Here is a 14872-nt window from a genome sequence, read left to right as displayed (position 1 = left end):
TGCTATCCTTCGGCTTATTGCTCCCATTCGCTGAGCTCCCATGGTCGTCCCAGGCAGCAGAGAGCTCCCAAGCCCCAGCTGGTCCCCAGCCAAATCCCAGAATGGGATTTTGAATGGATCATAGAGAGCATGAACCTGCCACCTTTACCTGAGATACTGGCCCCCTCAGTCGGGAGAAGGCTATGGTTCTTTGTGGATCGGTGGCCCAGTACATCCTCAGACCAGTGGGTTCTGTCCATTGTCAGTCAAGGGTACTAATTGAATCTATTGGGTGATGTGTCTAATTGTGCTCTGTGCCCTTTTTTGGGGGCCAAAAGTACATCAGGAGGTGCTGTTAAGGGAGGTCTCTGCCCTCTTAATGGCCAGAGCAGTCAAACCTGTCCTACTAAGGCAAAGAGGGCAGGGATTTTACTCCTGGTACTTCCTGATTCCAAAGAGAACAGGGGGGATCTGAGCCATACTAGACCTGAGGGCCTTGAACAAGTTTTTCAAAAAAGAAAAGTTCAAGATGGTTTCCCTGGGCACCCTCATTCCCCTCCCACAAAAAGGGGACTGGCTATGCTCCCTTGATTTATAGGATGCATACACTCACATAGAGATCTTCCCAAATCACAGGAAGTATCTCAGATTTGTGGTAGCCGTTTGGGTTAGTGTAGGCCCCATGTGTCTTTAAAAAATGCCTGGCCATGGTGGGGGCACACCTCTGCAGGCTAAGAGTACATATTTTCCCTTACTTGGATGAATTCCTGGTCAAGAGTGCCTCTCAGGAAGAGGCCAATCGGTCAATGCGTTTGACCATCCAGGTGTTTGAGTCACTAGGGTTCGTCATCAACTACCTGAAGTCCCACCTCAGCCCATCACCTCAATTGCACTTCGTAGGAGTCTTGCTAGATATGGCTCAGGCAAAAGCCTTCCTATTGTAATCTAGGATGGTCAACTTGGCGTTCTTGGAGGTGGTGATTCAACAGAGCCAGCAGGTTTCAGCTCGGCACATGTTGAGGCTGTTGGATAACATGGCTACAACCATCCATGCTACTCCCTTGGCACTCTTACTCATGCTCAGAAACCAATAGACCCTGAGGTTGCAGTGGCGCCAGGCTACCTAGAGCCTCCAGGCTCACATTTTAGTCATTCCGTCTCTTCAGGACTCTGTCCTGGTGGTGGGCTCTCTCAAATATAGGATGGTGAATATCTTTCCAAAATCCCCCTACCCAAATTTTCCAAACCACAGATGCGCCCACCCTGAGGTGGGAAGCTCATGTAGAGGGCTCCACACCCAGGGCCTATAGTCCATCCAGGAAGTACAGTGTGAAATCAACTTCCTGGAGCTCCAGGCAATCAGGTACATGCTGTGGGCTTTCAGAGATTGGCTTTCCAACAAAATTGTCCTGGTCCAAACAGACAACCAAGTAGCATTATGGTATATCAACAAGCAGGGAGGCACAGGATCATACCTCCTGTGTCAGGAAGCAGTTCAGATCTGGTCCTGGGGCCTATCCCATGGGATGGTACTCAGGGCCATGCATCTGGCTGGAATGGCGAACGTGACAGCAGACAAACTGTTATGCTCAGGTTGCACTGCATCTTGGGGGATCAAGGCTTATTCTGTCAGAGCCATGGCAATGTTGGTGACCCACTTGTGAGCAGTTTCTGAGGAGGAGTTCTGCAAGGCTGCAACAGAGTTCTCGCCACACATTTGCATTTTACTACTGTCTGGATAGTGATGGCCAACGTGACGGTAGGTTTGGCCAGTCTGTCCTTCGGAATCTCTTTGAGGTATAGAACCCAACTCTCCCTGCCTAGGGCCCATTGATTTTGTTTAGGCTGCCTCCCTCTCTGTTACCAACAGCTCTATGGTTATTGTGCCTATTGATACCTGGTTGGTGCTTTTTGGCCCCCTTTTCTGTGTTGGAGAGCAGCCTGTAGCTAGGGATTCAGCCATGTGTGAGGACTACCATCCTGCTTGTCCTAGGAGAAAACAGTGTTGCTTACTGTAACAGGTGTTCTCCTAGGACAGCAGGATTTTAGTCCTCATGAAACCCGCCCGACACCCCGCAGAGTTGGGTTTTTCCTGTTTTTTTATTTTAATTGTAATTCTATGTTACTAGACTAAAGAGGGATCCCACATGGATGCATGGTTTAGGGCATGCTGGGCATGCTTAGTGTGCCCAGTCAAAGGTTTATAGTATCTCTCTCTCTCTCTCTCTGCATATATACATATATATATATATATATATATATATATTAGAGATGTGAATCGGAACCGGAATCGGTTCTGATTCCGGTTCCGATTCACATCGTGATTTTTTTTTCATCCGGCCCGATCGGGTTTTTTTTATCAGCTGCACCTGAAACGATAAACAAAAAACCCACCCTGACCTTTTAAAACTAATCCATTAGCTTCCCCCACCCCCCCCCAAAACCTTTTACAGGTACCTGGTGGTCCAGTGGGCGTCCCGGGAGCGATCTCCCGCTATCGGGCCGTCGGCTGCCACTAATAAAAATGGCACCGATGGCCCTTTGCCCATACCATGTGACAGGGTATCCGTGCCATTGGCCGGCCCCTGTCACATAGAAACATATAGAAACATAGAAACATAGAAATGACGGCAGAAGAAGACCGAATGGCCCATCCAGTCTGCCCAGCAAGCTTCACACATTTTTTCTCTCATATTTATCTGTTTCTCTTAGCTCTTTGTTCTATTCCCCTTCCACCCCCACCATTAATGTAGAGAGCAGTGATGGAGCTGCATCCACATGGTAGGAGCACTGGATGGCCCGCGCTATTTTTAAAGATGGCGCAGGCCATCCAGTTTCAAAGGGTCGGGGTGGGTTTAGGGATTATTTTTGTGTGCCGTTTTTCCCGCCCTACCCCAAAACGATAAGAGAACCCCACGAACAATATCGTGGGGTTTTCCTATTGGTTTCGGGGAGCCTCTGATTTCTGACGATTTTGAAAATATCGTACGATATTTTCAATCATCCGAAATATGATTCACATCCCTAATATATATATATATATATATATATATATATATATATATATATATATATATATATATATATATATATCTTATTTTAAATCAGTGTTGCCCCTGTCCTAAACTGGTCCTGGGCACAGGGGCTCACTGGGAGGCTCATGGCCCAGCGCAGATGCATTGATCTCCCAGGGCTCTCATTCAGGGGATTAAAGACTTAACTCTTCAAGGCCCTTAGGGTATTTTCTCACTGGGGCTCTTCTTCTCATCTGCCCAGTCCAGGAACCAAAAGCACCAAAACTGCTCTTCATAATAAAAGTTATTTATGGCACTGATGGCAGGTAAAACAAAGTCCAAAATAGAGATACACCAAAGACAAATGCACCAAACAGTGACACAAAGTTCAGAAACAGCACAAAAACAAATCACTTTCACTCTCAGTAGCAATAACAACAGCCCTTCCAAACAGGTCAGCTCTAAAGGATATGAACCCTCCTCCCTTGGGTTCTCTCATATACCTGCTGCAAAAGCAGTTCTCCTCTTTTCTCTCAGCAGTGTTAGATACCGCTTCCACCAGATATGGTCCTCCCAAATGGCAGATGCACCAGGCTCCAGCTTCCACCACCATGCGGAACGCTGCCATCACACACCACCGGCAGACTCTGGATGATCCGCGCCTTAAGCTTAGGCATACACACATACACATGCTATATACACACCTAGGTGGAAACAGCCAGCAGTCTCACTAAGATGATGTCACTTGCCTGAAGCCTTTTATGCGTGCTCCTCCTGATGTTTCCACCTTGGCAACAGGTCCCCTGACCATTTTTGTGTTCCTCAGTGCTAGTTGCCTCGCTGTGTTCCTATTCTCACCTCCTGCCTTAGTCCTGTCTTTCCTGTGCCTTGGTCCTTGTCTCTCCTTCCTGTCTTTGCTCCCCATGTTGTCCTTCTTGTTGTTTCAGTTCCTGTTCTGTCCATTCATTTGTTGGTCCTCCTGTTGTCCATCTCTGCTTGATTTCCTGGACTCTGACCTCAGACTGCTACTGGAACCCTCTGGACTTCCACTTGCCTTAACCCCTCGTTTGGTTTACTCTGTCTGCTGCCTTCCTCAACTCCTTCTCTGCTCTCTAATTTACACTATTTGCTGCCTGCCCTGACCTTTGTTTGATCTTTGCCTCCTTGATGATCCCAGGGACTCACCAAAGACCTGCCAGCCATCAGAAACCAAGGGCTCAAGCTGTGAGGAAGAAGATTGGTAAAGGTGAACCTCATGTTAGTTATGCCTTGGGTTCATCACCTCCTGTAGTGTGCCTCGCTACTACCTAGGGTCCATGTCCGTTATCAGATTCCCAAGGCTATGGACCCAGTGGATCTGGTAGCTTTACAAGCTATTCCTGGATTGGCATCCTGGATTTAGCAGCAGCAAGGCATCCTGGACCAGAATATTGGAGTTCTGGAGATGCTCGCTGTTCACATGGACATCCTTGCAGCACCAGTACCAGCACCAGTTCCTCCAGTGACATTAGTCCTTCAACTACCCCCTGCACCTCATTTTAGTGTAGATCCTTGTGCATGCAAAGGCTTTATTAACCAGTGCCATATGTACTTTATTCTTCAGGCAGCCCTCTTCCCTATGGATAGAATCAAGGTCACTTTCATTCTGTCCTTTCTCAGGAGCATTGCCTTGGCCTGGGCATCCCCCCTTTGGGAATGAGAGGACCCACTATTAGAAGACCTGGACCACTTCCTTCTGGACTTTTGCATGTTTTTTGATGAGCTTGGTCACTCCAACTCTGCCGCCTCTGGACTTCTGCAGATTTTTCAAGGACCTCGCACTGCAGGGGGGAAATGACAAGTGTCACTGCAATGTTCCTGCAAGGGCTCTCTGAGTCTATTAAAGCCCAGAATACACCTTCAGGCCTTCCTGGAACCTGGTGCTTCCAGGAACTTCATTGAAGAGAAATTGATACAAAAATTTTAAATTCCCACTGAGTCCTTGTGGCCTGCACTCATGGTCTCATTCATTTCGGGGAGCCACGGATGGGGAGGATTACCCAAGTCACAGCATGCCTAATGATGTACACCAGCCTCCTACATCAAGAACAGATCTGCCTCCATGTCCTACCCTCAGCAGTCAACCAGTTAATCGTGAGCCTGCCATGGCTAATCAAGCACCGTCCCCATATCGACTTTGTAACCCTGCAGGTGACCAAATGGGTCCATACCTGGAAAGAGGAAAAGCGAGCAGCCTGAGTGATTCATCTAGCCCTACTGGTTCTGGGTTTTTTTGGCATGGCTGCAGATAGTGGTATCCTGATGTCATCCCCCTCTATAGAAGCTTCCCCAGTATTGGGTGAGTTGTTTATCTCCCCAATAAAACCATCAGTATTGACTTTGGACACCATATGGGAGATGATAGCTGTAAAGTTCTCCAATGCTAAAATTGATTTCCTTACTCATTGCCTGGATTCTATGGTAAAATCTCATAAGGAGGCTCTTTAAGGCTTACATTCAACGGTCAATAAATTATGCAAGAAATGCATAATTTTACTGCTATATCAACTAAAGATAAGAATGTTATGTCCAGGAGAATTGAGTCATTGGAAAATTGGAATTGGCACCTCAGTCTGAGACTAACTTTCTGTTATTCATGCCGCCCGCAGCAGTCCCGCGGCGTGGCCCTCTCACCTTCTTGTATGGACTCCAGCTCCTGGTTCCTCTTCACTGGCAGCGGTGGGCCACCATCTAGGACCTCGCCTCTGGTACCTCCGGCTCTGTCTTGGTAACCAGTGTTGCCAGCCAAGATGTCCCTGCTCATCGGGCCTCTCTGTGTGGCCCGCAGAGAGATGCTGCCATCGGCGCCGTGCCCCTCCCTAGGCGTGCGCACATGTATCATTGATTCTTTTAAAGGACCCGCGGCTGGAACCTGGCTGCGGCCCCGGATGCTGATGTCAGACTTTTCAGCATATATAAGCTCAGGCCATGCTCCATAGCGTTGCCTTTGCAACAGGTCTCCTTGTACTCTGAGTACTCGCTGCTGATAGAGAATCATCTCTACGTTGTGTTTCTGTCTTCTATGGTTCCCGGTTCCTGTCTTCCTCGTTCCTGCCCTGTCTATGTGTTGGACTGACTTTCTGAATTTCGATTCAGCTTTGTTGGACTACTCTTCAGCCTGTCTCCAACCCCGGAACTTTGCTACGTTTGACTACTCTTCAGCCTATCTCCAACCCCGGTCCTTTACTACATTGACCATGCTTGCCTTCTCAGTGCCCTGACCATTGCCTTGATTGACTATGCCTGCCTTCTCCGTGCCCTGACCATTGCCTTGATCGACTACGCTACAGATTACTCCGTGTCCAGAGTTCTACATTGCTTGCCATGACCTTCATTTGCCGCCAACCCTGATTCCAGCCTGTCAATGATTCCTCTTCCAGCCTATCTCCTGGACGTGGACTTACAAGCCTTCAGCCTTTCTTTGCTTAGGTACCTCCAGTTGCCTCCTGTTCCATTGGTGTCTGAGTTCCTGTACCGAACCCTGTCCAGGGTAGGACTACGCCACCTATTGACTGCTGTCTGGGCTGAACTGCCTTATTTCATGAACCAACCTCGAGGCCCATCTAAGTCCTGCTGGCCCCGGCACCCAAAGATGCCGGGGCCAGCAGATTCAACCTGTGGGGAATGAGGGCTGGAATAGGTGAAGCTCCAGTGGCCTCTATCTTCAGCCCACTCCACTTGCCGCCGGTGGGGACCCGTATGTCCCTACCTACAAGGTTGCATCAACCCCACTTCGGCCCAAGGGTCCACCTCCGACGCAGCACTTTCCTAGAATTATGGGAGAACCTCCCCTTTTTACTTTTAAATGTTATCTCCATGAAGTCTTTCTCATTTCTGAGGATCATATTCCTGCAAGAGTTTATATTCCTCCAATGTCGTCTGGTGAAGGACATAGTTTTCCGGTATCAGCTGATTCCCTAGAGAAGCAAAATTTGACTAATTTCCTACATCTGTCTGGCTTTGAAATTATTGAGCATTCCATTCCCATTGTTTCCTTTGTTATAGAGCAGGACATTATCAAAATTATGTCTATTTATTTTTGATGTATCAATTCTCATTTTCATGGGCAAAATATAAGAATGTTTCTAGGCATTTCTAGATTAACTCAAGAGAGAAGAAGGAAAGTTTCTTTCTATACGACAGGAAGCTTTGTCTTTGGATCTGTCCTTTTTATTGAACTATCCTTATAAATGTATTACAAAAAAGAACAACGATTTATGTATCTTCCTCTCTCTAGAACAGCTAAGAGCCTTTATAGATACAAGACCTCAATTGTCACTAACTTGATGCCTGTAAGGTCTAGTTGAGATTAAATTTTAAGCAGATTATTCTGGTTAGGTCTATTCCTTTTTGCATTCTTTTTCCTTTTATACTCTATTCTGTCCCCTCTTGTGGATTATTGAGATTGCTGTAAGAGAGCCTGTTATAATCCTTTTTTTTTGTTGTTGTTTTTCTTTTGCTCTTTTGCATTAGACATTGGCTCCTACAATGTTTCTTTGTCAAAGTGCAATACTTTATAAATCATGGAAATTCATAAATAAAGAGTAAAAAGAAATTGACGTCCAGCTCCACAATTTTGACCAGGAGAATTAATTTGAATAATTAATCTCAGACTTTGGATGCCATATCTGAAATTCACCTCTCATTTTGTGGGTCCCTTCCCTGCATTACGCCAGGTAGGAAATGTGGTTTATAAACTTAACCTACCACCTCCACTTCATATCCACGATGTGTTCCATGTATCATTCCTAAAACCTGTTATCTTATCCTGAACATCTACGGTACCATATCAGACTCTGCCCATTCTCCTCAAAGATAATACACAATAAGAAGTAGCAGAGATCCTAGATGCTAGGAGGGTAAGAAAGAAACTTCAGTCCCTCATTTCCTGAAAGGGTTATGGTGCAGAGGTAAACTCATGGGAGCCCTCTGACAATGTTCAAGCTCCCCATCTAATCCACAAATTCTATCAATGTTTTCCCTTGAAGCCTAGACTCAGGAAACTGGGAAGGGGGGGCCTTGTGGGGAGATACTGTTAGACCCCGCTTCCGCCAAGTATGGCCCTCTAAATGGCAGACTCACCAGATTCCAGCTCCCAACACAACACAGAATTCCGCCATCTCATGCCGCCAGCAAACTCCTGATGATCCGCACCTTAGGTGCGTCTGTGCACATGCTATATACATGACTAGTCAGGAACAGCCAGCGATCACACTATGATGATGTCACACACCTGCAGCCTTTTGGGCTTCCTCCTCCCAGTGCTTTTTAACTCAGCAAAAGGTCCCGAATGTCTTTGTGTTCCTCAGTGCTCTTCATCTCCTTCCTTGGTCCTGCCTTGCCTGTGCCTCCTTCTGTGTCTCTTCTTCCTGTCTTTGCTCCACATGTTGTCCACTTGCCTCAACCCCTCATCCATTCTCTGGTTTACTCTGCTGCCTGCCTCAACTCCTCATCCTGATTTATGCTGTTACCTGCCTGCACTGACCTTTGTTTGGACCTTGACCTTCACCTCCTTGATGACCCCAGAAATCCACCTATGACCTGCCAACCATCAGAACCCAAGGGCTCAACCTGTGGGGAAGACAGTTGGTAAAGGCAAAGCTTCTGTTAGTCTCATCTCAGGGTTAGTTCACCTGCTGTAGTGTGCCTCAAATCTGCCCAAGGGTCCACGTCGGCTAACAAGGAACTTTTCTAATTCTGGGAGCTTCTGGCTGACTCTTCAACCAGTAATTCCTTAAAACTCATCTCTTAGATGGGTGGTTTCTTCTTTTTTCAAACTCCCACCAAAGACAAAATCTCATCTTAGTGAACACATCACCAACATTTCTCCCAAAACAGATGAGTAAACTCAAACATCTGCTTCCTGTTAACCTCTTCTTCAGATCTGTTAGGGTAGGTGGTGTTCCTAAACAGAAATGGTTGGTATGCGACGGGGGCAAGCCAAGTATAGAGGGCAGTGAGCCAAAGTGACATTTACACACATCATACCATCCTGCCTCCACACTGCTTATACAACAAGAAAAAAATCCCAAGGTCCTTCTGTGCAATTAAAATAAAAACAGATAGTTTTAACCTCCCAGTAAAACAACTACTAAAATTATTTGATAGCCTCATTCAATCAATTCTTCTGTATGGGTATAAGAGAAGTCTAAAGTCAATACAAGAAGGAACAGAATTTCAAATTTTAAAAATCTTATATACTTATATATATATATATATATATATATATATATATATATATATATACTCATATATACTTATATATATGAGGTGGCTTACATAATATAAAACCTGCACCAACAGTTCTGTAACACAATCTGTATCAATAGAAAATTCCCAATGGACCTATGACATTGATCTTTACAATTCACCATACCAAAAAAAAACAAAAACATTCTAATTCTGATGTTGCCTCAGTAAGAGCAGCCCAAACACCTTCCACTGTCAGATGCATTGTGAAGTCACATAAAACTCTATATTGCAAACCCGTCTTATCATAACAGCACTGACTCCAAGGATTCAAACAGTAACCACTTCACCTATGAAGAGGCAACATTACACCAGGCCCTAAAACACCAATTTACCTATGAGGAACATGGCTGCTATAGATTAGTCTTGACTAGGGATGTGCAATCGTTTTTCCCAAATTAGGCAATTTCAACAAAGTTGCCTAATTCGAAATGGTTTGGAAGAACTGAAAACCGATTTAATTTTTTCTGAAATTTCAGAAAAAAATTCATTTTGGGGTTAGTGCACATTAACAGGAGCTTGTGCACTCTAACTCCAGTTAGTGCACGCTAACTCCATGATAGTGCACACTAACTCTGCCACGTTAGTACACACTAGGGCGGATTTTAAGAGCCCTGCTCGCGTAAATCCACCCGGATTTACGCGAGCAGGGCCTTGCGCGCCGGTGCGCCTATGTTCCATAGGCCTACCGGCGCGCGCAGAGCCCCGGGACTCGCGTAAGTCCTGGGGTTTTTCGAGGGGGGCGTGTCGGGGGTGTGTCGGGGGCGTGTCGGATCGGTGCGGCGTTTTGGGGGCGGGACGCGGCATTTTGGGACGGGCCCGGGGGCGTGGTTTCGGCCCGGGGCGGTCCGGGGGCGTGGCTGCACCCTCCGGAACCGCCCCCAGGTTGTGTCTCGGCGTGCTAGGGGGAGGCGTAAATCCCCCAACAAAGGTAGGGGGGGGGGTCTAGATAGGGCCGGGGGGGTGGGTTAGATAGAGGAAGGGAGGGGAAGGTGAGGGGAGGGCGAAAGCGAGTTCCCTCCGAGGCCGCTCCGATTTCGGAGCGGCCTCGGAGGGAACGGCGGCAGGCTGCGCGGCTTGGCGCGCGTCGGCTACACGAAATCGGCAGCCTTGCGCGCGCCGATCCAGGATTTTAGCGGATACGCGCGGCTACGCGCGTATCTACTAAAATCCAGCGTACTTTTGTTTGCGCCTGATGCGCCAACAAAAGTACGCGAAGGCGCGCTTTTTGAAAATCTACCCCACTATTGGGAGTTAGCGCGCACTAACCTGAAAATGGAGGCCCCCGAAAAAAAAACCCCGAACCGTGGGAAAAATGAAATTCCTGCGGGGGGGCCCCAAAACAAAGCACGACACGAAATTTAAACCTGAAGCACATCTCTAGTCTTGACCTTGATTGATCAATGAGAACAAGTATTTAAGGGAATCTTAAAATCAGGTTATTTTAAATTACGAATGTTACGCCATTTTAAAACATTGTTAGATCAGAAGACTGCACTGGTCGTTCATTTTTTCTAGACTGATTCTTATAATTCATTACTTTTTGGTTCTCTTGATAATTTACTTAGATGACTTCAAATCCCTGATAGATCATTTTAAATTCTGCAGAATAAGTCTGCCCACATTTGACTGGTATAGGTTATCATGACCATATAATGCCAATTTTGTATTCTCTCCACTGGCTATCAATTCAGTGGAGCATTAGTTATATAGTTCAGATGCTTATATATAAGCTACTTAGGGGATCATTTTGTAAAGAGATCGCACGCGAAAAGGGACTTTCGCTGACGACGAAAAGGTAGGACACTTTATCACTGCCAGTAGCGTGCCCAATAGCGCCACCTTTCACGGTGGTGCTATTGGGTGCGAAAGCCGGCAGCAATAACACCGTGGTGGTGCGATCGCTGCTGGATTTCGCAGGCCCGCCCCCGGCTTCGCCCCCTGCCCCACGTTACTGCGGGATTCTCTAAGGTCTGCGACCTTAGAAAATCCAGGTCTTAGTATTGTATCTACAACTTGGATAGCATCTGTTTTGCAAATTTACAACCCTGCATGTATCCTAAGGTTTGCTAACAAAAGCCTTCTTGAAATTCAACGTCATGGTTTACCCATTTGGTAGAAATTAAGATTGTGCTTTTTCGGTAGATGGGCCCACACTATGGAATTCGATGTCTGAGCAACTACATACTATTCCTGATACTGATATATTTAGGAAGTGTCTTAAAACCTGACTTTTCAAACAGGCTTTTGATAGTAATAGTTAATTGCTACTTTATTCTGATAATATATGCCTATAAAAAGGATATGCCTGTAAAACCCACTCATATGCCATTTGATTTTGTCAACCTCAGTGCTCCTCTATTTATCTTTTTATTTATTAATTTGACTATTATCATTTTATTTGTTGCATTTATATCATATGTTTATGATTGTTACAATTGTTAAGTTGTCATAAATTTTGTAGTGTTACAATTGAATAATATTTAAATAAATAAATAAATAGATAAATAGATAAATAAAACCTACATAGAAACTTCACACACTCACCTCACTTTGGTCAAACATGCAGAACACAGATAGACCCTCATAAAACAGAATAACCAGACCATAAAGTATAGATAGAATCTTGCAGACAAAAACTGGACTGGAAACTGTAACAAGTCAGATTCTGTATATAGTGTAACAATCGAAAAACAAAAACATCATCATTCCTCATAAAATATCAAACAACAAAATAAAAAAATATAAAACTTCAACAATAATACTACAAAAGAATAAACATTTCCAAACTTCTGACAAAAAGAATAATATCCAATAATTAAAAACTCATAAGTTTTTTAAAAAATAACTATTTACCAAAAACATATTTCAAAACAGTAGACACTTCAAAAAACACCCATTAGTTAAAATAAATAGGGATTTAAAAAAATCCTGCACTCTCCATACCTAGAACCTTTTAATTTCTTGTCATGCTAAGATTATCTTGGATTAGTGGGAGAGTGGAAAGTACACTAACTTTAAGAACATATGAAATTGCCCTACTGAGTCACAGCAAGGGTCCATCAAGACTAACTTCCTTTTTCCAACAGTGGCCAATCTAGGATATCTGGCAAGTACCAAAATATTAAATAGATCTCATACTACTAATGCAAGTAATAAGCTGTGGGTATTCCCTAAATTAACTTGATTAATAGCATGGCTCTTCTCCCTCACACACACACATACACACACACTCTCTCTCTCTCTCTCTCATATGCACAGGCTCTCGCTCATACATGCACAGTCCCGCACACATGCAGGCTCTTTTTCTCTCTTTCTTATAAACAATAAGGCTCTCTCAAAATCACATAGGTTTAGTCAAACATAGGCTTTCTCTCTCTTACAAATAAGCACACGAACAGAATCTCTCTCATACAAACACAGGATCTTGCTCTCTCTCTCATACTCATAGGCTTTTACTCACATACACACACACAGAGGCTTACTCACTCTCCCATACATACACATATGCATAGATTGTCTCTCTCTCTCTCTCAGATACACACACACACACACAGACATACACACACACAGACACACACACACAGACACACACACACAAACACACATGATGTCTTTCTCACACACAGGTTTACTCTCAGTTTCTCTCTTTCACATACACATATGCTCTAACACACAAACAGAGGGTTTCTCTCTCTTTCTCATACACACACATAGGCTCATACACAGGCACACTCTATCTCATATACACATACACACACACAAGTTATCTTGCTTTCATACAGAAACACACATGCTCTCTCACTCACACATAGGAGGCAGGCGCAAGTTGTGCACGCTGGCAGCCTGCCGGTATGCGATCCTCCGACACAGCGGCAAATGGCTGCTGTGCCAGAGGCCTTTGGCCCTGCTCCCATCCCACCCATGGACTGCCCCACCCCCACCCCACCCCTTTTGTAAAGCCCCGGGAAGTTAGGAAAAGGTAGGCAAAGTGTGGTCAGACGTAGCAGAGGTCAGGTTTGGAGAAGGCAGGCAAGGCATGGTCAGACGTAGCAGTGGTCTGGCTTGGAGAAGGCAGGCAAGGTCCGACGTAGCAGAGGTTAGCACCAGGAGGTCAATCAAAGCAAGACAAATGAAGACACAGGAACAGGAAGACACTCAGGAACTCGGAACTCAGAGACACAGAGGCAAGAGAACTCAGAACCAAACAGGGAACTGAGGAGACATGTTGCAAAGGCAAAGCTTCTGTGCAAGGCTTGAGCTTTTATGCTGAAGGATCTGATGTCAGCATCCGAGTCTGCAGCCAGATTCCCTCCACAGGCTCTTTAAAGGTTCTACTGATGCAGGGGGGAGGCACCACTGGTGGTGTCTCTCCACAAATCCCTTCGGAGAGGCCCAACGAATGGAGGCATCCTGACTGGAAGTCCCGGGATGTGGAGCAGGACCAGAGGCGCTGGCATGGGCCTGAGGTCGGAGCTAGTGGCCCGCTGCCATGAGCAATAGAGAGCTGGAGCCTGGGGGTTGTTGGAAAGGTGAGAGGGCCACACTGCGGAGCTGCCACGGGTGGCGAGTGTAACATAACTGACAATAATAAAATGTATTAGACCTAGTTTGTTATTGAAATTGGTTACTTTGTATCCTTTTTTTCTTTTTTTAAATGAGGAGAGCTAAGGTAGGGATCAGAAAATCTTGATTGTAAAGTTCTCTTAATGAATGATAATTAAGAGAACTAGTTTCTGATGGTATGTGTTACAAATAAGGCAGAACACTATAACTGTAACTGTGATTGAATAATACTTTAGCTTACCAATTGGCTAAATTAAATTAAAAATCATATACACTGGATAAATAAAATATGAGTGAACTGAGCCCATCAAAATGTCAAGGACAACATTTGGTTCTAAGCAGGGGGGTATGTAAAGACGGTATCTTTAAAAAAAAAAAATCATAATTACTTACCTTATCACTGAAATCAAGCGAGACAATAAATGTCCAGATTAGTCAGAGCAGTAGACAGGCCTGAGCTGAGTGGGAGTGGTAATAGTAGGTTAGAGGCTAAACACAGCACTCTAACCAGCTGCAAAGAACTGCTAGAACTAAGGCGAAAATTATATTGAGAAGAGACCTGAAAAAGAAAAGAGAATAAAAGACTTACCTTCATTGAGAAGTTTAAAAGAAAGAGACTACTGTTAACAAAGTGAATAACTCCAGAACAACCTTCAACTTTAAAATAAAAAAAATGATACCACTGCCTTAGATGTTGCCAGACTAAATGAGAGAGAAGAGATGAAACACTATTAAAGGGAGCAGGGAAGCAGAAGCACAGGCTTCTGGTCCACAAAAGGTCATGCTGAATTTTACTGCTGGGCAGCAACAATAACAGGAGCAGACTTGCCTAATGCTGAGGGAGCACCGGAGCAGGAAAATAGAAAAAGGCAAAAAAACAAACAAACCCCAAACTGTAAGATTAGAGAGACTATCATATGATTCTCCTCCTTGCTTTTAATGCTCAGCCCTGCCGGTGTCAGTGAGCGAATCAAGTTGGAAGAAGAGAAGGGAGCCCTGCTGAGAGATGGCATCAAGCTGTGAAA

Source organism: Rhinatrema bivittatum, chromosome 1 (genome assembly GCF_901001135.1).
Source record: "Rhinatrema bivittatum chromosome 1, aRhiBiv1.1, whole genome shotgun sequence".
NCBI lineage: Eukaryota > Metazoa > Chordata > Amphibia > Gymnophiona > Rhinatrematidae > Rhinatrema > Rhinatrema bivittatum.
This window is presented reverse-complemented; position numbering follows the sequence as displayed.